The sequence below is a fragment of the Crinia signifera genome, chromosome 1, assembly GCF_055691185.1.
Source record: "Crinia signifera chromosome 1, ASM5569118v1, whole genome shotgun sequence".
Taxonomy (NCBI): domain Eukaryota; kingdom Metazoa; phylum Chordata; class Amphibia; order Anura; family Myobatrachidae; genus Crinia; species Crinia signifera.
Genome location: NC_139217.1, coordinates 440,212,282 through 440,237,340, shown reverse-complemented (window position 1 = coordinate 440,237,340; position 25,059 = coordinate 440,212,282). Strand labels below are relative to the sequence as shown.

Genomic DNA, 25,059 nt, shown 5'->3' with positions numbered 1-25,059 from the left:
CATGTGGCTGAAAAACAAATAAATATCTTTCTTGCAATTTATAGGAAGATCTTAATCAGTCCTAATCCAATCAGAACAACTGCCAGCAAGCAACATGGGATTCTATGAGATCAATATTATTTTATTATTTACAGTTTCTTATATAGCGCAGCATATTCCGTTGCGCTTTACAATAGGAAACGGTGATAAAACAAACTGGGCCTTGCTCGCAAGCTTACAATCTCATATAGTATATTAATTTAATGACAGGAACAAAATGGCTTCTACATTACATCCACAAACATCCCACTTTTGGATTGACGGTCTTGCTTTTCCAGAACTGTCTCACCATCTCACACAGGGGTCAGTGTGTCACATGGGGGGAGTGTTTATAATTTCCTCTGATCAGGGCTAACCCGCTAGAAGAGTAAATGTTTTACCCTGACTGGTCCATTTTAATCTTTGATTTACTACAATTGGGGTTGGGACCGGCTTCCTTCACAGTCCTTCCAGTAAGGGTACAATCAATATTTGTTAGGAGACCTGGCAGGTTGATGGTGGGAATCCTCATGTACTTGTGGGGATGTACTTTGTGTTCAGTCCTTCGGAGCTGCAGAGACATATTACGTATTTCCAGTATGACTGGGCTTTAAAGTCCAGAACTGGGCAATATATGAAAGACGTGGAGCAGGAGGTGTGTGGTGCTGGCTAACACAGCATTGTCAGTATGGAGACTTCAGCAAAATACACATCGTATCAGTGGCTGAAACGCGTAGGGGCGTGGCCTGGCGTCGGTCTGAACTCCATGGTGGATGAGAGAGTGGTGAGAGCACTCGTATGCCATTGATTGCTGTCTGGGACAGCCTTATCCATGCTGTTAATCACCCGCGGTTGTGCCTAACCGCCTCTTGCGGTACGTGATACCATTTTATATGTACCTGTCGGATTTTATATTTGATTGAAATTAAAAAGATAAAGCACTATTTGGAGCGCTCCTCTTTCCATTCCTAGAAAATCCTTTACCTGAGAATCCAGGTGCCCGCAAGGGTAATTAGGAGGAAGCTGCCGGTCCTATGATTGACCTGAAGTGCTGGAAATTATTCCCCAGAAGGGACTGATTTAACCCTACTTAAAGGACAAGGACTTGCGTGCTAATTGGACTTTTTTGTATATATACACACACACACACACACACACACACACGAGGGAGCTGCCAATGCCTATGACCCATAAATTGGTGGTGGTGGCCGACTGATTTTTTATTTATTTTTTCAAAAACCTGAAGATTAAACCATGGGGCACATGGGTGAGAGATTGCTGGAGGTGCCGGATACCAGCCGATCTCATGTTTTTCTTTTAATCAATCATTTAAAAAAGGCACGCTTTTACCTTGTAAATGAGTGTAAATGTAAATGATGGAGTTGGCCATTTATCATTTAATATTTGTAGCTAAATTGGGTGTTTTCAGGGGTGAGCAGCAAATATAAAGTGCCCCCGGAATGTATAACTGAGGGAACACAGCAGGAATTTCCAATCCCTGCAGCGATCCCTCCTGCCTGGCTAACATGGGGAATGCGCTGCTGCATGATGTACCAATAGTCAGCAGCATCAGGCCCCAGGGGTACCGCCATTCTGAGATGCGGTAGCCCACATGGCAGGCGGGGCAGCGTAGGAACCCCCTTTGGAGCAAGCTGAGCAATGTCCCTGAGCGTGCAGGAAGATGCATATTACAATGCGATCCTGGGCGGTAAGACACCACCTACATCACATTAAATATACGATCCTTCTTAAATGGACCCCTGACTTAGAGGGATATGTATGAAGCATTAGGAAGAGATGAAGCAGAGAAGTTGTCCAAGCACTCAATTTTCACCATTCCCTACATTTTGTCCCACACAATGTTCTCGGTAGAGTCCCCTGGCAGCAGCTTTGGGTGGCGGAAATGTTTTCCGTGAAATCTGCTGGGAGTACCTCCAACATGTGTGATGGGAATGCCGGGACTTCTTCTGCAGGCAGGTATTCACGATCTGCAGGAGACAGGACAGACGGGTCTCTCTGCATACTTTATTCCAATTACAACCCAAAGCTTGTGCAAGGCTATACTGCCCCCGCAGGCCATACATGACAGACGCCAACAAGCAGAGGATTGTTTTAGCTTTGTTTAGAAATGACAAACCTTCAGGGCTTTGATCGTTCATCAAACCACCGAGGCCGATTCCCACAGTTACCGCAGGTCTCATCATGTTTCATAAGAAGAAAACAAAAGGAAGCTGAAGACTTTACTTCAAGGTAATCAGCTTATGAGACAAAGGGGCTTCAGCTTCAATGGCGACAGTCGCCCTGTACACACGGGGATAGGGTCGCTCTGAGATATAGAGATAGATAGATAGATAGATAGATAGATAGATAGATAGATAGATAGATAGATAGATAGATAGATAGATAGATAGATAGATAGATAGATAGATAGATAGATAGATAGATAGATAGATAGATAGATAGATAGATAGATAGATAGATATTCTTATTAGGTTTGTCTTGTAAAATGTTAAAAAATATTCTCGATACAAAAATATTCCAGCATTTTTTTCAATGGGTATTGCCATATATAATATATTTTGTGTTTCTGGCCCTCGAATATTTACTGGAAATGTTAAGTGGGCCCTCAGCCTAAAATAATTGACACACCCCTGGCCTAACCCTATTGTTGTCATTAGAACTCAATATTATGAAATGTCAACATTCCGATAGTTGACCTTGTCATCTTTAAAAGCTAATTATTTAAACATGGGAATGTGAAAATACATACATGTGTGCCTTTCCAACCCTAGGGTGCCCATATACTATGCGATTTTGGGCCGATTTCACCCGATTTTGGCACTTTGGGCCAATAAATCAAGTGAAATTTGATCCGATCCGATGCACGGACCGGATCAGGAGGTCGGACGGGCAGCATGTACGATGACATCCGACCTCTGATTGGCTGAGAGTGTGCTCTCTCAGGGCCTTATTCTTGTTCACTCTCAGAGGCAAATTCCTTCTCAAAACCATGTGCACTGCAGGTGGGGCAGATGTAACTTGTGTAGAGAGAGTTAGATTTGGGTGGGGTTTTCTTCAAAGAGAGATCTATATTACAGTGTAAAAATAAAGCAGCCAGTATTTACCCTGCACAGAAACAAAATAAATCACCCAAATCTAACGCTCCCTGCACAAGTTACATCTGCCCCCCTGCAGTGCACATGGTTTTGTCCATTTGAGAAGGAATTGCCTATGCGAGTGAACCAGAATAAGGCCCTGAGTCCTTAGGACAAGTCGGCCTAACGTATGGGGGGCTTTACATTTATGTGTATTACCAGCAGGCAGATCAGAGATCCCCAGGCAGGGATATAACAGTGCATGCGAGAGTCTGGTAGCTTTGCCCAGCAAGTCTTATCACTGACAGCAAATATCATTTAATTATTGATAAACTGAGGAGATAGGAGGTTTTATATTGCTTTGATAAGAACCTCTAGATAAACCGCCCTATCTACTATAGTTAATAAATAGGCCTCTGTGTATTTATTCCCACTGCGGATTATGCTGGTGCTGTATAATTATATGGTACTTGTATACTATCACGGCTCCCATCGCATGCCATATGTAGTGGCATGCAATGCGTTTTTTCCTATACGATGCCCATCGTGGGAGCAGTGATACTACACTAGTACCAATTATCTTATACAGGCCTACACACGGGGCAATTTCAGCCAAAATGACCCTACATCGCTCCGTGTGTAGGGACCATAGCGATACCAATGCATGGCCCCGCCCACCACTATAGCTGGGCAATTAAGATCCTGCATGCAGGATACATCTAGCATCACTCAGATTGCTCAGCACAGTTGCTCCTGTACAGAGATTACAACAATGTGATCACTAGGAAGCAGCGATAACAGGGTCATGGCTACACACCAATAGGCAGGCAATGTCTGCCCCCATGGTGGAGTACTGTAATAAATCAGGAGAATGGGAAAAGCTGCAGTCTATTTCCTTAGGGAGGAAATAAATACATTTCAGGGGCATTTCAGACCGCATGTGTTCTGCCCAACTGCCGCACCTTCGGCCTATTTCGTCCTTGGCAAGGCAATGGGTGGACCCCTGGCGTTTCATGGGTGTGTCCACAAACAGTGTGTGCATCCATAGAAGTGCTGAGAGGGCCCGGCTGAACACAGGCGGATCATTCTGTGCAGACGCTAGCAAACAGGAAGGGGGGGGGGGGGAAGAGTACAATATAGACGTAGCCAGAAGTTACAATGAATTGTGGTTAAGAACGTTTGTCATCATTAGAGAGTGTTTGGGTGTGGTATATTAGGTCGACGCCAATGGGTCAACAAGCACAAGGCCGACTCATTAAAAAAAAGTCAACATGAGTTTAACTTTTTTTGTGTCAATGTTAATAAGTACAAAAGCACAAATGGTAAATAGCTCATGGGAGCTTACACAGTGGTAATGTAGTACAGAAATGCATAGCAACATTATTTAAAAGAACAGAGGTAGATGATGGAATAAATCGGCGGTAAATGCCTGTAAATGGCTTATAAGGGACGCACATTCCGATCTGAATGGTCACATGTGATCCATATGAGGAGCCAGCACCAAACAGATATATCAGGCATCATTCAACAGGAGCGAGCAGCTGGGCACAGAGCTAACTATGGAACATCGTTCAGAATGCATCCCGCAGGCAGACTGCTGGGCACCTGTCTCTGAGTAACCGCCAGTGTAATCCTATAATAGTAGGGGGCTTCTCCGCCACTGACAGAAAGGCTCTTTCCATTCTTTATCAGTTCTGATAAATGACACATTGTGAAGCCTCACATAGCTTCCATACAGGAAAATGATATCCCAGGGGCCTGTGAAATGGAAAGTGCAGCAAATAATCTCTGGCCTGGCCTGACCTCTAACCCCTTCCCCACTATCTGCCTCGCTTTGCCAGAGTTCCTAACAAACAATACTGAGAGTGGACCTGTGACCTAGATCTCGCCATCTGCCATTTTGTCACCTGGAACAACAGATTTACTAGTTTCTAGTGACATTACTAAAGCATAAAGGGCGAGATGTACTAAGCCTTGAAAAGTGATAAAACGAAGCGTGATAAACCACCAACCAATCAGCTCCTACCTGTTATTTTTTAAATACAGCCTGTGACATGGCAGGTAACAACTGATTGGCTGGTGGCTTATTACTCTCCATTGTATCACTTTTCAAGCTTAGTACATCTGGCACCCAGTGTTAATGATTCAATATATTTAAAGGGCTGTGTAAAATGTTGGTGATACATAAGGGATAATATTGGGGGAAAATGTTTTAAGCCTGTTGAACGGATAAAGCGTAAGGTGCTAACACAGCAGCCAGTCAGCCCCTAACTGTCATCACTGTACACTTTATCACATCTGCAGGCTTACTACATCTGCCCCACAGTGCTATGAACCTCTAGTAACTGCAATGTCACAAGTTCCTAGTGAATTTATGAGCTGATAGCCGAATAAGAGCACGAAATGGCGGCTCCCGATTCATAGGACAGGCCAAATTTAGTAAGAGCTAAGGACAACTTTAATAAGATTCAAAAACACAAAATCGGACAAGTAGCGCTGGATTACAACTGGCTCAGTGGTTAAAATACTATTAGAGGAAGTAGGACCACAGGTTCCCTGCCAGGGCTAGTAGGACTCACAGATGGTGTCTCCTGTCCGATATAATATCTCTAGCCCTGGAATCCCTCCGAAGAGGAAGAGCTTTTGTGTAAATCAAAGGAAAGTTTAGTTACCACATTTTCATCATACGGAGCGTTCCTGTATAAGAGCCAAACGTTGGAATGTTTTAAAGAATGAAAAAAAGTGGTTATAATAAAATAAATGGCTAGTCATTAAATAGTCTAATATGGTCTTATTTCATGGAATTGCTGGTAACGTTTCAAGAAACCACAGGATAGCATGGAAAAATGTACACTGAAACCTCAGCCTACAAATCTGTTCAGTAAGCAAGAAATTCCAGCTGCCTATTGCTCCTCTAATGCTTCCCTGCATGTGCAAGATTCAGTGGGTGTCTGGTCCCTGGGTCGACAATGTCTAGGTCGCCAGGCACTAATAGTCGACAGCGACTAGATCGACACCTATAAATGGTTAACATTGACTAGGTCGACACTGAAAAGGTCAACATGAGTTTTTTAGGTTTAGACCCACTTGGTTCATACTTTACCGATTTCGGATGATTGCGACCTGTTAAAATCAGACCAAATCGCCTCTCCCTGACATGCAGTCGGGTCCGATGCGCGGTCCCGTGCGCATCGGACCCGACCAGGTGGTCGGACCGGCTGGCCGTCCGACCACCCGTTCTGGGACCTCCCTCCAGGCGGCGAGGCGGGAAGCAGGGGCGCACGAGGGAGAATAGCTCCTTTAAGTGGGGATCCCAACTGTTGGTCTCTTAACAGCCAGGATTCCAACGTGGTCTACTGACATCTGAATCCTGACTGTCGGGAGACCATCCGGCACCCGGTAAATACCAACTGCTTTATTTTTACACTGCAATTTAGATTTCAGTTTGAACACACCCCACCCAAATCTGACTCTCTGCACATGTTACATCTGCCCCACCTGCAGTGGATAATGGTTTTGCCCAGTTTTGCTGTGCTAACAAACCTGAATCGGCCCTATATGCACACTGGCAACACACACATTCTATATTACTAGCTTTGGCTGGGGATCTAAAGGAAAAGGCTTCAATGCAAACAGGGAAAGATGCAGATGCAAAGCCAGAGCTGATGTGATATAGATTCATTGTAAACCGATTGTAACGCTGCGAGAGTTCCATCAGACGTACGGCATAAAATATAACAGTCTGTTACACCCGACAAAAAGATCTCTCGCTCTCTCTTATATTAGGTCCAGGTGCCAATTTGCTATAAATGAATGATCAAAGTATTGTGAGATATGGGTTATCCACGTTTTGGCCATTTTTTATGAAGGCATCCAAAGTAATAGTCACTTGTATATAATCCTATATTTGTACACAGTACAAAGTGCATGACTGTAAGATAAACAATGAAATTACTCCATACTGTGCACAACACTACCTAGTACAGCCTAGTAGTAGCAGCGAATAGTGTGCCGATCTAGACCACTATTATAATACCACAGGTCTGTGTCCATCTAAAATGGGCAATTATTATGGACATTTAGGACTTCGCTTAAGTGCGAAGATCGCAGTACCCGTTTTAGTGTTATACGATGTGATGCGATTTTACTAAGTAATTTATTCACTGCTCTTTTACCACATCGCATGTCATTGTGAGCGGGATGTATTAAAATACATTGTCGCCCCCCCCCCCCCGCCCCCCCCGCCACGATGCTGCCGCATATGTACCAACATATGCGGCTGGCATCGTGGTGCGGTGACGGAGGCCCCCCACGATACCTGTACACCGGTGTCTCCGTCACCTCCCTGCCGCCACGCTCTCCTCTCATGCCGGGGACAGCTATGCATGCTGTCCCCGGCGCTTTCTCCTCCCCCCTGCAGCCGGAAGGATGTCCGGCTGCTTCACTAGGGGGAGGCAGGGCTTACCTTCCGGGGTCCAGGAGGACCCCTTCAGGAAGGTAAGCCAGAGGGGAGGGTCGGCGAGGCGGCGGGTTTGCGTCGGCGGGCGGCGAAAAGAAGCCCATAGGTTTATATATAGCTTCTATAGGGTACCCAAAGGTGGCGATACCCTTCAGTGCGGTATCATTTTTGATACATTGGAAAATGCTGTAAAACCCGGGTTTTACCGCATTTTCCATTTGATACATCTCGCCCAGTACCTTATGTAAAATCGCATGCAATTGTAAGCGATTTTTTAGGGTACGATGCCATTAACTGTACTATAATTTCTACACACCCACCAACTATCCACGCCACCTCTGACCCTTTTCAACGCAGCGTTCCCCCACTATCTACACCCAACCTCTAACCCTTTTCAGCGCAGCGTTCCCCCACTATCCACGCTACCCCGAAGTGTGGTGAGCCGTGGCATACCCCCACTATCCACGTCGGCGTGGAGTTGAATTTATATAGATGCGAGTTTCTTATGCAGAATCGCCCACTAAGCAATTTGCTTAGTGGGCGCCGTGCTAATACACAAGTACCCAATATTCTTTATTTCCAGTGCAGCAAAACAAATGTGTCTACATTATCAGTGCAAATAGAGCTTAGAAGCCTCACAAAAGGAAAAATACGAAAACAAAAAAGGTTCTCAAAATCATTTAAGATGAATTCCTCTCATATTCGGAGGGGAAAATATCAGACATGGGCCAATTGGATTCAACTTCAAAGGTAAAAACAAGTACAAGATGTTTATTACACAATACCAGTTTGGAAAGAACAATGGGCCTGATTCAGTGAAATCTCGCCTTGCAAAGGATTGTGCTCCCAGTGCAAATGGATGTGTACAGCTGCACATATGTTCCCACCCGAGCGAAATATGTCAAAATCCTTTCAGAAGCCGCTCACCATCAAATAAATTTTACACTGGGCACCAGTAATGGCAGCCGCCGCCACGTTGCCCAGGACTTACTCGGGCCGGTGATGAATACAGGCACATCCAGGGTGGTACTGACACACCCTCCCCTAAAATGCTTGGGCAAGCCTGCGGTTTTTCCAAGGAACACCCAGCATTTTTCTCACACGCCCTGAACACTCCCACTAAATGGCCAGTTACCAACCATTGCAGGCTACTGGTAAGCGATCGCTGTGCGAATGTGCGATAAGGTCTGAATCAGGCCCAATAAAAATCATTCCAGGGAAGCTGGTTCAGGTGTCTTTCCCTGTTATTACCAACACCAGGAGGGAAACATTTGTCTAAAGCAGAAAACAAGTCCTTCCTGTAGTAGCCATGGCTGCTCCACCCTTCACTGGCGGAAGGATCTCCACACAATTACCCAGCAGTGAGGCCCTCAAATGTACATACATTGGGAATCTGGGTAGGTCTGCAGCATCGTCTAAAACGGTGTGATCTAAGCAAACTGCAAATAGCAAGGGCAGCCCATGGTTCTAGAAACATCAAATTTGACAGCCGATAAGAATCACTTGGCACATCTATTAAACCCCCCTTTTTTAGCCATTAGGTAATTTACCACCACCCGTCCAGAATTACTCCGGACAATCCCGTAATTAAGACCGGAGTCCGGAAGGGTGGTGTTCCCAGATTATACAATGGCCAGGAATAGGCAGCTAGCTGCCTATTCCCGGACATTGTATGGTCCAGGGGCTCCACCCCTCCGGACACCGGTCTTAACTACTGGACTTTCCAGAGTAATCCAGATGGGTCGTGGTAAACCTAACCCCATTTGATCTTACAGAAACTTCAATTTGATTAGATGAAGCGGAGAAAGAGGATCCAGCTTGTTCCCTAGAAACTGTAGTAGCTTCAAAATGTGAATTACCACCTTGATCATTGGTCAAACTTTTCATTAGGTCACCAATACGCAGGTTATTCAGGTCTTGCACCCCGGTCTGTGTCCAATATTAATGGGCACTGTCCTGTTTGTCCTGGAACTCACTTCTGAGGTAAAATCCATTACAAAGCCAAGAAATCCAGCAAGCAGCTTATCCCATTCCGTCCATCCTGCAGCAGGCCCACAGAACTGTCCTTGGTCTAGAACTCCCCTCTTAATTGATATATCAGATCCCTGTATAATACAAGTCCTACAGGGTTGTCCTTTTATTCTAAAAAGTTCATTCCAAAACTGCTCATCTACAGAATTCCTCAATGTCATTCAAGACAAGGAACTACAAGGGAAAACGGAGCAAACTAAAGGATCAGGCTAGATATTCAACAACGGTCCATTACAAGTAGAAAACCTTATCTTCACTGTTAGAAGCTGCATTATTTCTACTATGGAGGGAAGCAGGCATTGCCCCTATTAGAATGCTCATTATAGGGTGCTGAATGCACCAACAAAGCGGCTTCTGAAGGGTTACTGCTACATAACCTTTACACGTACCACTGTCCACCTGGTGAACAAGACAAGATTGGGTTTCTTAGAGCAGCCTCCAGGTATGTGGTAGTCAGTCCACCAGCTGTTGCTAGGTGGCAAGCCTCCCAAAGAACAAACTATCATCTGCAGCAATCACCTGCAAATTGTATTTGTTCTAGGGAAGAGGATCGCCACCTAGCAACAGCGCCCATCCCATACTCCCTGGAACAGGTTCAGCTGGTTACTCCTCCAACCTTGTACACAATAACTCACCGTTACACTCTTGGGACCTCCAATAGACCAGAAGAACACAAGTTCACAACCATAAAGACAGGGCTTAAAGTGGTCCTGAATATCAATTTAACGTGAATTTCTTGCAGTGTCCATGATTGTAATTTTAATTTAAACGTCTCTAATCTAAAAGGAGTTCAGGTGGGGGTGCATATTCGTACATAGTCGTGTATTTGCATTACTGGGAAAAGGCATCAATTAGGAAGTTCAAATTTGTCCTTCAGTACTTGGAATGACAATATGCGTCCACCTGGGTCAAAAACCTGGGAAATAAAGTTTTAAGCCTTTTGATTTGATTCCGTGGCGAGTTGTTTTCTGCACAAGTGATTGGTCATCTGATCGCACGTACGGCCGGCCTCATTTGACTGGCAGTTTTCTGGACACTTCCACCCCACTGTAAGATGATCGGTCATATGTGGCAGATGGATCCCATGCACATTGTGTGTCAAAAATGACCCAAATCGTGTCACAATCAGAATTGCAAGCTGATCGTTCTAGTGTACGGCCATCTTAACATGCAGTGCGCATGCTTTACAGACCAAGGTGATGGGGTGGGAGTGTGGGCTGTATGGCCAGGAGCGCACATAGTTAACAATATTGAGTGTACACACGGTGCGATATTTAAAACGATATCGCTCAGTAAGGCCAAAATAAGCGACTTTGTTTATAATAGAGCTTAGTGTTCATGGAGCTTTATTACAAGACTATAAAACAAATTGAAGATTATTCTATTATTAAATACACTACTTCAGTCCTTTAAAGTTTAGACTTTATGACACGACAACCCGAATATGAAACTGAATGCATGCTGTGTGTCAGCACGTGTGATAAACGTACTGTAGCTGTTAATAATAAACCAGGTTTATTTCCAGCAGCTGTCCAAATAACAGGTCAAAGTGGAGTGTATGGTGTAACCTTAGCGACAAGACCTGTATCCATGACAACCAGCAACGCTGTATGGACCAGACAATGTCTGCGCACGTTTTTTTAGGCCACATTATTGTTCTCACCATACTGTGGGGCATTGCAGGACACAATCTGACAGTCCCATACTCTTCCCGGATATCTACATAAGAAGAGTACATGCAAAGGTGTACAAGGAAAACCTACACCTAGGACCTTATTCTGGATGACTCGCAGGGCTGCAAATTTCGCAGCCTTGCGAGTACCCCAGAGGTCTGGCCTTGCCCGCCTCGCTGCTGGTTCATGGAAATCCCCACGAGGGAGAATAGCTCCTGTCAGTCGGGATCCAGACTGTTGGGCACTTAACAGTCGTGATTCCGATGTCGGACTAATGACAGTCGGGATCCAGACTGTCGGAGCGTCATCCAGCACCCGAGGGAGATGTGGTGTAAAGAAATCACATTGAATGAATCATCTTGTGGTGGACACCAGCGCTAAGCTGAAGCCTCTTACATAGCTACTGTAACCACAGGGACTGTCCAGGAACCAAACTACTGCAGCTGCTTATGATGCCAAGCAGAGAGAGATAAAGTACTAAGCAATCAGCTTCTGTCATTTCCAGACAGTGTTTTTTCGTTTTTAAATGTCATTTAGTAGCGGATTGGTTGGTACGTTCTCTCTCTCTCTCTCCAAGCTTTGATGCATCTGCCTCATGACCTGGGGGGCAATAAATCTAGACACGGAACCAGTAACAGTGTCTTATGTAACCACTTCTGCTATGCAGTCTTAACGGCGTACACTCCAAAAGGCTAGAGGCATCTTTTTCATTTTCTCTAATAAAATACTGATCATTATTCGTGGCCACCAATAATTTGTTTACTTCATTTTATTGGGGCAACTTTATCCTCATAACCCAGATGTAGAATCACATACTTCTGAGTAAATAATCTCCCTATTTAGCTTACCTGCCTGCCATACACACAATTCCACCTACAAATCTGCCCAATGTGGAACTAGGAAGCGATCAGACAATTATTGCACTCTGGTTTGACAGCCGCAAATCAGATCAGGTATCAATGACTCATTTTCGAGTGCGTCTACTGGTGTCAAAATCCAGTCACTGCACAACTTTTACAACGGACCCTTCTACTGTCCTACAGAGCCCAAACATACCACAAATGATTGCTACTATGTAATTAGGCGTGAACTACATTATATCTAGACCCATCAAACATATTATTGGCAGCGATTACAGATGTTCCATGATTTTTGTGATTATTCAATGTCAAATTGTACAAAAAACCTTCGCTGTACAAATCACCCGCCTAATTCCAGTTGTGTTCGTTTGGCATGTAGGGTGACTCTATAACTGTCATAAACAAATATGTTCCACTTGGGAGAAGTCATCATTACTCATAGGCCTCCCAGCTACGTTACTGCCGGCACTTCCATCCAGGACTCCATGTGCCAAGGCTGACACGAGAACATTCTTAAAGATACAGCAACAGAAATCTATTCTGACTGCTCTCATGCACAACTACTGTGTACTGTATATGTGTTCTGTACATTTACATAAAGGCCCTTATTCTGATCGGAACGGTACGGCCCGCGTGCGGCCGTACCGCCGATGTTTTTACACTGCACATGCGCAGAGGTGAATCTGCGCATGTGCAGCCCCCTTCGCCGCAGACGTATTTCGTCCGCCGCAAAGGGGGCGGATAGGGGCGTGAGAGGCATCATGCCCTCATTTCCCTATGTGTACGCCCCGCGTTTCATGGGCGTTCCCATGCAAACGCGGGGCGTATGCATGGTAATGAGGCCATGACGCAACTCATGGGGGCGGAAAGCTGACGTCGCCGGATGTCAGCTTTCAGCCCCCATACAAGCTACCACACGGACGATTGTCCGTGTGGTCTCAGCTTGCGGGAGCTGCCGCGGCGTGCGGTCCTGCCTTCGATGGTCGACGACCATCGAATGCAGGGGGCAGCTCCCACCATGGTGGAGGCGTAGCCTCCACCATTTTTATGCGGATCGCCAGCCGTCCGTGTACGGACGGCCGTGGCGATCCGTAGGGTGGGCGGGGATTGGTTTGTGCGGCCGGAGCCCCGTGTGCGGCTCTGGCCGCACCAACCAGAATAAGGGCCAAAGTTATTTAACAGAAAAAAAATGTATACATATTAAAGCAGCCTGTCAAATGCACCTTAAATCTATATTCCCTGTCCTGACGAGGAGACCTATATAGTGGTAAATATCCTGCCATCATAATAAAGGCCACAGTATGGCATTAGACAATTTGGTCACCTGTCCTAGAAAATGCACGTTTTCCCACGTAACTGTAAAGCTGGCCATACATCAGGAAGACCTGTATATGACCTGACCGTACGTAGGTCGTGGAGTGGTCGAACGTATGTGCTTACAATGTGCTCACGACCGCAATGAGAGATGACTGATGAAATGCGCGGTACTTCTCATCTGAGGGCCGACCGCACGACTGACGGGACTGCACATCGGAATGACAACACGCACAATCCATCGAGGTTGTGCGTTTGGGTCCAATGTCTTTCTGGTGTATGGGGGCCTTAAGAAGCCAACTGCTGCCTATTACAGTATATATGTAATCTCTGGGACCTCATAGGGAACCTGCACAGCAGGAAACACCCTTCAGTACTTGTGTACTAGCACGGCGCCCACGATATTTGGCCGCACAGCATATAATCGCATCACATCGCATGGCATACACCCGATGCGATTTAAAATTGTATAAGCCCCCTATACAATGTTTAATTGTATAAGCACCCTAATGGGAGCTTACAATGTTAAATGCACCCCCACTATTAACGTGAACCCGAAGCGTGGCGAGCGGCGGCGGAAGGCGTCCTCTGACCTTTTCATACCCCCACTATCCACGTCGGCGTGGAGTTGAATTTATATAGTGTGGCGAGCCACCGAGCCCAAAGCGTGGCAAGCCCCGCGAGGGGACGCGTATTACTTTACATGTATTCCGTGTCCGCTCGCCACGCTATATAAAATCAACTCCACGCCGACGTGGATAGTGGGGGTATGAAAAGGTCGTAGGACGCGTACCGCTGCGCTCGCCACACTTCGGGTTTACGTTCATAGTGGGGGTGGCGTGGGGGTGCATTTAACATTGTAAGCCCCCATTAGGGTGCTTATACAATTTAAAATCGCATCGCATTGTATGCCATATACAATGGTGCCAATCGCATCGTATCGCATCGCATGCCTTATGGTCTGCGATGGGATGTGCGCCGTGTCCTTACTGATCAAACAGAAGCTCCGTTAGGATTCCTGGAGCTAGCGGCATATCTTTGATAACTACAGCAGACCTCTCACATACATTTGGTGGTGCACATGTCATGCAATTTTCAAATGTTTTCTACATTTTTCTCATTGGATTCATCCTTCCCCTATGTGTAATTATAGAAGTGCATGTTAATAGAAATGTTTGCAGATTTATCTCAACTTTTTGGTTAGAAGAGCAAATATATTGAACCTTGTAAAGGGTGGATAAGTGGAGCTCAGCCACCTATTCTATTCTCCCTCTATGGGGATCGTGGCCCACGAGGTAAAATAGCGGGTGGCCGTCGGGCACCTGTCTGCCGGCGTTTTGACAGTCGGGATCCCGACGTCGGGTAAATGACTGTCTGGATGCCGACTGTCGGGACCGCGTCCGGCACCCCCTGCATAACCCCCCAGCTGTCTTAGCTGTAGGCAGGACAGTCCCTCTATCATGGCCTATCCTGCGATCTTCACTCAGTCGCCAGTACAAAGGTTGACATGCATTAGGTCGACCGGCCTTAGATTGACACATGAAATAGGTCAAAATGGCTTTAAGTTTGACAGGGTCATTAGGTCGAAATTGGGAGGGTCAACAGTCAAAAGGCCGACATGGGTTTTTCACAATTTTTTTTTTTTTAAGTCAACAGCCGGCATTTCATGCCCTACCATCCACCAAGGCATGGAGGGAGAATATAATAGTGCACAGAGCGTAGCGAGGCACCATCCCTGAAGCAGGGCAAGCAAGGGGACGCAGTGCACCGATACGGTGTCCATGTCGACATTTGGGACAAAAAAAGTGAAAAAACCATGTCGACCCAGCTGATCTTTTTCATGTGTCGACCTTAGTTTGGTCAACCTAATAAACCACATCCCTTCAATGTCCTGCAAGTAAGAAGTTGTGGGGCCAAGCTCTTACTGATGCTCTTCATATCAAGGGGTGTGCCACAAGGCCACACCTCCATCCAGGAAGGCCAAACCCCCTTTTGAGGCATGTAAGTGTATCACCAACCCCTTAAGGGCTATTGCACATGCTCCGGCTCCTGCCGGGTGGCGAAACCCGCACGGCCAGAAAGCCGTGCCGCACACAGCAGTTTACAATGGTGGGGATGGCCACAGCCCGGCAGCCATCCCTTCCAGTGGTGGGATCCAGCTGCAATCGGGCGGCCGGGCTGTGGCCGTCCCGTGTGAATGGACACAATTGTGTCCATTATTAACTACTCTGTGCGGCACTGCTTTTGGCCGTGCAGTGTTTCGCTGCCCGGCAGGAGCGTGTGAAATAGCCCTTGGAGTTGGGAGGTATGGCTTCTCGCTTCCATTTCATAGCAGTATTTGAAAGCAGATTTGTCTCACAATAGAGGAAAATAAAGAATTTCAGTCATTTTTATAGCAATAAAAATAATTCAACAAACTAACATGAAGTGGCCGAGACCTCTACCCGGTAACAATAACTGGAACAGCCAGGAAAGCCTGCATCACTGTGTGCTGGACCTGCCAGCACATGTTATGGGGTGACTACGATAAAACAAGCACATACCATGTATACAGCCAACTGCTAGGAAACTGCTGCTGTGCTAGATACACATAGACATGATACCAGCATGGCCACGGAAGACAGGGAAACAATCAGAAAATAAGGTTCTGAGGGCCAGATGTATCAAGCGGCAAAAATTAATAAAAGTTGAGTGTGTCAAACAGCCAGCCAATCAGCTCCTGTCATTTTTCAAACTCAACCTGTAACATGACAGGTGGGAGCTGATTGGCTGGTTGTTTATCACTCTCCATTTTAGCACTTTTTAAAGCTCGGTACAAAATGTTATGCTATCAAAATGCAGTTTCCTTACACAATTTCATTTATCTGCTTGTTAAAATGAAACTTTCACAGTGGCTCCTATAACTATTATTTAAAGATCATGAAATAGTTCCTAAGAAGTCTACTTACTAAACCTTAAATGGGAAAAGATAAAGTATCATCCCCCATCCATCTCCTAACTGCCAATTTCAAACACAGCCTGTAACATGGCAGCCAGTAGGGGATTGTCTGGTATTTTATCTCTCTCTCCCCACGGCTTAGTAAATAAATAGAGAAGTGATGAGTCAATCATTTCATTTTTCATTATTGCACTATTCTGTACTTTACTCCAGGATCTAGGAAACTCTCCTCTGCTGTCTGTCGGGATTCCTGTCAGCAATATCTGAAGCAAAACCTACGCATATTATTTCAGGAACTGGGCTGGAGGAATTTAACAACCACTTGTAATATTAATGATGATACAGGTTATGGTTGTTTTTATTTCATTCGGATTTTACTAATAGGCGATCTCCTCACCTTAAAACAGAAGAATTAGTACGACAGTGAAACGGATCTAGTAGTCAACCAATATCCTCAGTACAAATATCAGTTATGTGACTGGATTCACGAGTCCCATACACAACCAAGGATGAGGTTGGGAAAAGCTTACGTTACTGTGGTCAGTTACCATGGTGAGCTGGCACAGTGGCCTAGGTGAGCCAAAATAGTAGACAACATGTCTTTTGTGAATCCATTTTGAAATGCTAATCACAATACGCCTTTTTGTCCTGGGCATATAAATGAATTCACCGCTATATGAAAATGCATCTCACTCACGGCCCAGGAGATTGCTGTTAGATGATCTTTGCCATGTTTATTGAAACCCCTTAAGCAAGGTCACTGAGTTGATCTGGTTCCCCAGGCTGTATTATAAGGCCTAGGTCTGAAAGAAGTTAGGGGTAGATGTATGAAGCAGTGATAAGGGAGAAGTGATAAAGTGCCTGGTGCTTTTTCACCGGCCAATCGGCTCCTGACTGTTCAGTTACAGGCTGGGTTTGAAAAAGGGACTGTTAGGAGCTGATTGGCTGGTGATAAAGGGGTAGATTTTCAAGTGACGATCAGGGGAATATGCGCTATCCCCATGCGTTATGACAGGGGATAGCGCTTCCCCTAATCTATGACACCCGTGATGCGGGTGTTTAAAGTGTGGCGATGCCGGGCAGGCGGCATAGCGCGGGGATGTTATTTAATAGTAGGAGCCTGCCTCCAACCTTATTTATTAAACTGATTTGTGGGCACGCGCTCTCCTCCTCTTTTCGCCAGAAATTTCCGGCAGCGCGCGTCTCCATTCTATTGATTCTGGTCTCCGCCGCTTTCAAATGAAAACAGCGCATGTGCCGGGTATACATTAACCCAGGCCAACATTACCCGGCACATGCGCGGTTTTCATTTCAAGACACCGGAGACCAACAAGCAGCGCCGAACAAGGAAAACTGCGCATGTGCCTGTGACACATCTCATGTCAGGGAACCCGGCGCATGCGCAGAAGACACAGCTGGGAGGAGCGCACACACGTTACGGGAGGATGCGTATCCCATCGGGGATACGCATTTGAACCTGATAAATCCCCTGATAAATCTACCCCAAAGTACCAGGAACTTTATCACTTCTCCTCCCTTGTCACGGCTTCATACATCTACCCCACAGTAACTAAACCTGTACAATGATACTGGTATATGACTATGCTAAGAACCGAAGCTTTAACAGACCAAGGGCCAGTTTCTCTAAGCTTCAAAAGTGATAAAATGAAGAGTGATAAACAACCAGCCAATCAGCTCCTGCCTGGCATGTCACAGACTGTGTTTGAAAAATGTCAGACTGGAGCTGATTGGCTGGCTGTTTATCACTCTCCATTTTATCACTTTTGAAGCTTAGAGAATCTGGGCCCAAGTGGGCTCTCACAGGCTCTAGAAAAAGTAGAAAGACTAGGGCCTTATGCCCCTTTCACATTGCAATGACAGGTCGGACCAAAGATCTTCATCCAGGGTCCCACCCATCGCTTTCACATTAAACACAGGTCGCCCATCATACAGAGGACCACCCGGGTCAATATGCCAGGTTGGTCAACCAGTGTTATAAGCTTTATTGCTTTCAAACCGCACCTCAACCTGGGTTAGCACGTCACCAACACGGCAATTACCCCGGCCCAAGGTGCGGTGGGAAAATGTAATTCACATAACTACAGTGACACTGCCCCCAACCAATACCTAGCCATATGGATTTACTTACATTTGTTTAGGATGCAATAGAGAAAGGATAGCTATGGGCAACATCTACCACTTATTTCTCCATGGGGCTGGACTGAAACTCACCAGCGGCACACTCTGGCCCTTATTCTGATCGGTGCGGCCGGATCCGATTATGCGGCCAGGACCGTGCGTGCGAAACCCCGCCTTCCATACGGATCGCCAACTCCGTCCGTACGCGGTAAGAAGCTGGCCGAACGGACCGCACGTGTATTTTTCACGGAATACGCCTCCTCCATCTCAGGGAACCTCCCCCATCATTCGATGGTCGCAGACCATCGAATGCAGGACCGAATGGTCCACCAGCTCCCGCAACCTCAGACCACACGGACATTTTTCCGTGCAAAAGCAGGGATCTGGGCGGGCAGCTGACATCCGGCGATGTCATATGTCCGCCCCCTACACGTGCGTCACGGCCGCATTACCATACGTACGCCCAGCGTTTGCATGGGAACGCCCATGAAACGCGGGGCGTATGCATATGGTAATGAGCCCAAATAGCCCTTCACGCCCCTCTCCACCCCCTGTTCGGAGTGTTCACATATCATGCGGGATTTGGCCGTACGCCCTGCTCGCACATGCGCAGAGACGCCTCTGCACATGCGCAGACACAAAACATCGGCGGGCCGAACGCACGCGGATATATCCACACCGACCAGAATAAGGGCCTCTGTGTGACCAGCCTGTTACAAAGCAACAGAGAATGGAGCATATGTGAACAGTCCTACTGCATCGCTGGTATAAGGTAGATCACCACCACAGGACAGCAAAGCTTCACTAACAAGGTGGGTGGTTTATATACTCGCACTGATACTGGTTTTCCTGATAGTAATACAGGAAGATCACCATCACTAACACGGTTGGTGGTTTATATACGTGCTCGGATACTGGTTATCCTGATAGTAATACAGGAAGATCACCATCACTAACACAGTGGGTGGTTTATATACGTGCTCGGATACTGGTTATCCTGATAGTAATACAGGAAGATCACCATCACTAACACGGTGGGTGGTTTATATACGTGCTCGGATACTGGTTATCCTGATAGTAATACAGGAAGATCACCATCACTAACACGGTGGGTGGTTTATATACGTGCTCGGATACTGGTTATCCTGATAGTAATACAGGAAGATCACCATCACTAACACGGTGGGTGGTTTATATACGTGCGCTGATACTGGTTATCCTGATAGTAATACAGGGAGATCACCCTCACTAACAATGTGGGTGGTTTGCATACATGTGTGGATATTGGTTATCCTGATGGTGATAGTCCTGTATTTACTATCAGGATAACCAGTATCCGCACATGTATATAAACCACACACATTGTTAGTAATACAGGAAGATCACCATCAGAATAACCAGTATCGGCGCACGTATATAAACCACCCACCTTGTTAGTGATGGTGATAGTCCTGTATTACTATCACTAACAAGGTGTGGTGGTTTATATACGTGTGCTGATACTGGCTATCCTGATAGTAGTACTACAGGAAGATCACCCTCACTAACAAAGGTGGGTGGTTTATATAGGTGCGCTGATACTGGTTATCCTGATAGTAATACAGGAAGATCACCATCACTAACAATGTGGGTGGTTTATATACATGTGCTGATACTGGGTATCCTGATAGTAGTAATACAGGAAGATCACCATCACTAACAAGATGGGTGGCTTATATACGTGCTCTGATACTGGTTATCCTGATAGTAATACAGGAAGATCACCATCACTAACAAGGTGGGTGGCTTATATACGTGCGCTGATACTTGGTATGCTGATAGTAATACAGGACTATCACCATCACTAACAAGGTGGGTGGTTTATATATGTGTGCTGATACTGGTTATCCTGATAGTAATACAGGACTATCACCATCACTAATTGTGCATGCCCCTAAGTATAGATTTCGATCAAAGCCAATAACCACATGAATTACAGTTGGAATTGGCATAATGACAGTAAAAGAAACAGTGGGGAAATGTAACAGGATCAGAGATTCAGAAAGTAAGAGATTTGATATGAAATCTCCAGGGTTTTTTAAAGCGGCAATCATTTACACTGCAAAACCAGTTTGACTTTGTAAATGATTGGCGCTTTAAAAAAAACCTGGAGATTTCATACTAAATCTCTCACTTTCTGAATCTCTCATCCTAATATATTTCACCCACGGGGGGTATGGGAAATAGCGGCGGCTCCCTATTCAATGCTTGCATTAACGACAGCATTGATGTGAAATCACGGCAGAACGGGCCCGACTACAGAAACTGTCGGGTCTGTTCTGCCGATAACGGCCGTGGATTGTCGTTATCTGGGCCACAAGATCGACAATCCACGGCCGTTTTCGCGACCACGCCCTCTTTGTGGCATTCGGCAGGTGTGACATTGAATCCCGTCTGTCGTTATGCGGTCGATCTGACCGCAAACGGGCCTAGATCACGGCTGTCGGCGGGGATCGACAGCCGTGATCCCACATTGAATACCCCCATAGAGTGTAGATATTTCGGTACTTGTTTCCTAGCACGGCCACAACGATTTAGATCGTTGTGGTCGTAAGATAAAAAATCGGATCGATCGCATCGCATGCGATTTGGTCGCATACGATGCGACCGATCCGACCGACCGATTTTTCACCCGATTTTTTTTTTTTTTCCCCAGATTTGTTTCAATTGCCCCCCCAAATGTTACTAAGTGGGCTAGACCCCACGATAGACGTCAACCCGAAGCGTGGCGAGCGCAGCGAGCCCGCGAGGGGCGGCGGTGCGCGTCCTCCGACCTTTTCATTCCCCTACTATCCACTAGGGCGTGGAGTGAGAATAGAATAGTGTGGCGAGCGCAGCGAGCCACCGAGCCCGAAGCGTGGCGAGCGCAGCGAGCCCCGCGAGGGGACGCGTCTAACTTCACAGGTATACGCGTCCCCTCGCGGGGCTCGCTGCGCTCGCCACGCTTCGGGCTCGGTGGCTCGCTGCGCTCGCCACACTATTCTATTCTCACTCCACGCCCTAGTGGATAGTAGGGGAATGAAAAGGTCGGAGGACGCGCACCGCCGCCCCTCGCTGCGCTCGCCACGCTTCGGGTTGACGGCTATCGTGGGGTCATGGCGGGCACATAAAAAATGTGAAATGGGTCATATTGGGCCATTTCACCTTTTTTATCATTTTACCCTATGTGAGATGGACTTAATCAAGTCCATCTCATCTTGTGCCATTATAATGGCACAAGACCGACGCGATCCTCCCGATTTCAATGTTAAAAAGTTTTTTTAACATTGAAGTCTATGGAAAAATCGGGTCAATCGGTCGGTCGCATCGCGGCCGATTTTAATTGGTCGCGACCGACCGATTGACCCGATTTCTGTCAATCAAAGTGAAAAAATTGTAAAAAATCGGCCACATCGTGAGGATCGTGTCCCTTAATTAAGAGCCACGATCACTCACGATTGTGGCCGTTCTAGGAAACAAGTACCGATATTTCTTATGCTGCCCATACATATGTGAGATATCGCATACAATCCTTCGATTTCGACCGCATCTGGCCGATAAATCAAATGATTGTATGCACAAAATGTGTACCATTCGACGCGATGCGCGGACACGCCGCTCGAATGTTGCGGTGGTCTTATGTACTGCACATAATATTTCTCGAATTGTACGTGCGGTCGAATGCTGTTTTGTGCGCATGCGACTTTTCGAAAATGCCGATGTGCGAATCTTGAAGGGTTCAGGACACTTCCTGGCACCTCCTCTTCCACCCACAGTGCACATGACTGGAGAGGAGGCTGGATGCACGCTGCTGGGCTCCCATGCTGCTGGGGAACAGGTAGCATTCGACGCGATCGCAATCGACCATGCGATCCCGCAAAAAATTTTTTGATCGAACGTTACATTCGATAAATCGTATGATCGAATGCACTAAAATGCAAATTTCATGCGATTTATCGAATGGTGAGCTTCAAGGAAAATTGAACTCGAGATCGAACCGAATGCATCCGCACATATGTATGAGCAGCATTAAAGTTGTATAATTTGCTACATTAGTGAAAAGCTTATTTAGGTTAACAAGCAATGTGTCCAGGTAACAAGTGATCCCCCAATTTATTAGAAATGTGGAAAGACTGTCACCTACAGAAGTAGAAGATTCAGTAAGCTCTGTGTACTAGGATTACATGGTCAACGCAGTTTTGCATCGGTTATTTGTAACTTGGGAATTTTATGCTTTGGAAAACAGATGTTATTTCTAAACTTACTTTCCAGCATCATTAAACTTGGCCACATAAGTTTAAACTGATTGTGTTGCCAGATACAGATAACAATAATCTGTCATACAGGAGAAATTCTGTAATGCGCCCAATAGCCTCTCCAGCTGTGCATCTCCAGCCGCTCACCCAGCAGCCTCTCCAGCCGCGCGCCCAGCAGCCTCTCCAGCCGCCCGCCCAGCAGCCTCTCCAGCCGCCCGCCCAGCAGCCTCTCCAGCCGCCCGCCCAGCAGCCTCTCCAGCCGCGCGCCCAGCAGCCTCTCCAGCCGCGCGCCCAGCAGCCTCTCCAGCCGCGCGCCCAGCAGCCTCTCCAGCCGCGCTTCTCATGCCGCGTGCTCAGCAGCCTCTCCAGCCTCGCGACCAGCAGCCTCGTGCCTGATTGTGGATCCATTTTTAGCTAATAAAAACATCCATTAATTGGATACCGCGATAATGATCAAAGTCCAAAACTGCATCAGGGCTAGCAGGACATCACCCACTAACTGAGCAAAACTGTACTGTATTATAGATCTTGTTTTATAGCCAAACAAGACTAAAGGGCCTACACACAGGGCGACACTGCTGAGCAATCTGTGCAATGCAGACTGCTCAGTACACAGCGCTGCACAGAGGTGTGCCAGCGATGTGTGCTGAGCAATCTGTCACCAGGGAACGCTGGCCCTGACTGGCAATTAACTAGATTTACCCAGCATCCTGGATATTTATCGCCGGGCGATTGCGATGTGCAGGGCCGCACATCGCTATGGCCCCTACACCAAGAGCAATGTAGGGGCATTTTCTAAGCGATCTAGTGAGAGCCCTTCGAAAAAGTCCTGAAATTGCCCTGTGTGTAGGCCCCATATGACTATTTACCAAGCGCCAACCATGCTGAAAGCCATCAGTATAGGCTATTATCGGATACACTGCCCTGGCACGAGAAATAGAGTATTTGGACGGAGGGGGGAGTATCCCTAATATAGCTCTACTAGAACTATGTAATCACTGGCACTACTGGGGCTGAAAGCCTCAGAGATTAATGTAAACATTGACTTCTTTCTGAGTCTAACTAAGTCAGCAATCATCCAAAAACATTGGGGCAAGTTTGTTATTTAAGACTGTTATTAGGGTTCCTTAGCCCTTTATATGAAAAGTGCTGTAATGTCATATTAACCGCACCAATGGTCATGTAACATTTAATTATAGTAACAGGCCCAGCATTCCGATCCTCCTGACAGCCAGCAAGTACTGTGCCAAGAGGCAGAACAGTGGTATCTCACAGTGTGTGTCTACAGATTCAAGGTCTCTCTCTCTCTGTCTGTCTCTATATATATCGCTCTCTGGGTGCAGAGGTACACGTCAGTCAGGAATACTATACATCGCTCAATAGTCTGCATGTGCCCCTTTATAATATACAAATGCATTTCATTTTGAAGGTCATTTTTTTTTTTTTATGTACGACAGTAGGAAGAGAGGATAGACACAATCACACAATGGGGGTATTTTAATGGAGCACAAAACCTTTTTGCGCAAAAAAAAAATATGACTTTACGATTGTTATTGCCCAATGGGGTTACTAAGCAATTCAATTATTTTTAATGCGAAATACACAGGATCCAGGATCATTTCCCAGGTCCACGTTTTCCATGTTCACGGCAACAAAAAAGGAGCGGTTATCATAGAAAAAAATAATAATATCCTTAATACTGCTGGCTATCAGGATGAAAGAAAAAGTCCCAGCGGATCAATTAGCCAATTAACCCCCCACAAAGTATTATGACGTCCTTTCGCATACAATGTTATGTATGCAATGCCAGCAAGTGCTGCGGGACCGGACAAATCCTTAGTGCATCACTAAGGATTTGTCGGATTTCAATCTCCGATCCGATGCGCACATCAGATCAGAATCGGAGATAAAACACATACAATTTGACACTTTTCACCTGATTTCTTGTCCCAATCCATCGAAAACGAGTGAAAAGGGACAAAATCATACCAGTGTACAGCCGTATTATGGTGCTGCAAATGTTACATTCTGAAAACTTTCTCAATAGACTAAACCTAGAAATTAAAGACCCACTTAAAATAAAAAGATCACAAAAGAAGAGCGTGCAAACAGAGAAAAAAATAAGTTCATTGGGCCGCATTTTCTAACAGCAAACAAGACGTTTTAAAACAGTATATTCGTACCATAGAATTGCATGATAGTCATGACCAGTGACTATACTGTTTGGAGACCTCTCTGTCTCTCGCCCTCCAAACAGT

At 46.1% G+C, this 25,059-nt stretch overlaps 1 protein-coding gene across 2 annotated transcripts in view; it reads right to left on the bottom strand.

The window, feature by feature from the left end:
* PLPP1 (phospholipid phosphatase 1) overlaps positions 1–25,059 on the bottom strand; it is a 92,028-nt gene that overhangs the window by 14,775 nt on the left and 52,194 nt on the right. The window lies entirely within an intron of this gene.